This window comes from Protopterus annectens, chromosome 1.part1 (assembly GCF_019279795.1).
Source record: "Protopterus annectens isolate FY-2018-M chromosome 1.part1, PAN1.0, whole genome shotgun sequence".
In the NCBI taxonomy this organism is placed as follows: Eukaryota; Metazoa; Chordata; order Ceratodontiformes; family Protopteridae; genus Protopterus; species Protopterus annectens.
Window position 1 is genome coordinate 30206063 of NC_056726.1, and position 2500 is coordinate 30208562.

General features: G+C 37.5%; 1 protein-coding gene across 1 annotated transcript in view; it reads right to left on the bottom strand.

Moving 5' to 3' along the window:
- The window catches only part of ADAMTS12 (ADAM metallopeptidase with thrombospondin type 1 motif 12), a 2672119-nt gene that overhangs the window by 535670 nt on the left and 2133949 nt on the right, over positions 1–2500 (bottom strand). The window lies entirely within an intron of this gene.

Sequence of the window (2500 nt, forward strand, 5' to 3'; positions counted from 1 at the left end):
GAAAATATCAAGTTCATTTTGGGACCTTCCCACAGAAAAAGATATGCCAAAAAATTAAAAATGTACTTTGTTGAATTGTTCCAGAAAGGACAGTGTTTCAATTTCCCATGTGCTTAAAACTAAATTAAATGCGGGGCCAACCCCCTAGCAACTCCTTTTACTTGTTGATAAAATTTTGGGTGTTGAAATGAAAAAAATTGTTGGTTAACACAACTGTGGGGAAAAGTTTCTACCACGCCCGCACTAAGACGGGCATACTTGGTGAGAAAAAGTTTTAATGCTTGTATTCCTTTTTTGATAATGTGATGTCCAATGTTACCAGTATGCATTTAGAGATCAAGTGAGCATTTTTGTAGCTCATTTAAGAAATCCCACGAGTCTTTGATATAGAACTTGGTAGCTTATACTATACAAGAATATAGAATATGATAATCTTTTCTTGTCATCGTGTGTACACCATAACATAGTAAAAGGGTGAGAAATTAAAAAAAGAAATTCACCACCCGAAAAGTTTTTTAATGACACTGGTCTGATGGCTCTTTAAAACCCATTATTCATAACCAAGTCAGAATGGGGTTAAACAAAAAAGGCCCGCATTCCAACATTTCAGACATCCGGTTTTTAAAAATTTAAAGGGATTTGCAGTGTCTCCTAAGATAACAAGGCATGTAGCCACCGTCCACAGAAAAAAGCAGAAACTACAGTGTGATTTACAACAATATTTGAACCACACAGCTTATAGGCTAACAATGAAAGATATCAAAGGACAAGAGAATATCATGAGACAGTCCAGCTACAACAAGTACAAGCAGCCATTTGCACCCCCCCCCAGGATTTCAAAAGCTCAACAGTTTGTGGTTAATGAGCAACCACCCCCCACCTTTGTTGCTGAATCCTCAGCACATGAATAACCCCCCTCCCCCCTTTCCATTACACCCCAGTATAACCTGATTGCAGAAGAAGAAAGGCAAAGGCCTTTTTTTTGCAGCAGCCACCGATCAATAGACATTAACCCAAACCCAGGTGTGAGAGAAGGGTGGGGGGAAAAGAGGGGGTGGAGAGGAAGAGGGGAAAGGAGTGAACAGATACAACTTTGGAGAACGGACGGCAAGGGAAAAGTGAGGGGGGGTTACTAAGCACAAGAGAACACTTTTTTCCAATGCAGTTTTAATTTAACTGATAGAAATTTATCTGAAGCTCACCTGCAACTACTCAATAAAGGGTTTACATTCATATCGCAAAAGGGGCCCGAATCACTGACACCCTATTAGATCTAAGGTTATATTTAAGAAAACTAAACCTGAGAATTTTTTTTCTGACAGAGATGACCCACAAGATAGCTCAACTTTCACTGACTCAAATGAAGGGAAATACAGTAACAACAGACTTAATTACATCAAATGTAAGGAAAACCAGCTTTTTTAACCCCGTTTTAAACTCTACACTAGCCACTTTTCAAAATGTATGTGAATTTGATTTGGAAATTTTTTAAACCAACCCAGTACAGAGAAATGGTACAATATATCAACAGTGAACAACTAGCCCCACAGAACTTTGCCCAGACACCAGCCTAAGAATTATGAAGGCAGACAAAGGTACAGGCATTGTACTAATGGAAAAAAAAGACTATGTTGCCAAAATTGAAAACATGTTAGTAGACAACGCTTTCAAAAAGTATCCTTGAAAAGGGTTTAAAAAACATTTTGCAACAATAGACAGATTACTGAAAACCTTAGAACGTGAAAACACCTGTCTTTGGGAAAACTACATGTTCATGTCAGTTGGTTTGGGGAAAATTTTTTCCCAAAATACATAAGGACACTGTGAATCCCCCTTCAGGCTTATCATTTCCAACAAACGGACAAAAAAAGAAAACATTTCTGAATACTTGGGCAGTATTTTCAATTTGGTGCAAGCTAAGTTCTATATCAAAGACTTGGTTTCTTAAATGAGCTACAAAAAAGCTCACTTGACCCTCTAAATGCATACTGGTAACATTGGACATCACAGCCCTGTATACTAACATCCCACATCTCAAGGAATACAAGCATTAATTTTTCTCACCAAGTATGCCCCCCTTAGTGCTTTTGGTAGAGACACTGATTTCCCCTTTCCACAGTTGTGTTAACCAACAATTTTTTTATTTCAACAGCCAATTTATCAACAAGTAAAAGGAGTTGCGGGGTCCAAAATGGCCCAGCATTTGGTTTTGTTTTAAGCACATGGGGAAAATTTAAACACGTCCTTTCTGGAACAATTCAACAAAGTACATCTTTTAGTCGCTTTATTAATTTTTTTTTTGTGGGGAAAGGGCCCAAAATGAACTTGATATTTTCAAAAGAACCTCAATAACAGCCTACCTTATTTAGACTTTGTGATATCAGGATGCGGGGATAAAATCAACTTTTTTGGGTACTGAAATTACCATAGTAAACCCAGGATAAATCTCAACTCCAATTTTATAAAGACACTTACAGAAATAATTTTCTTGATTTTGGGC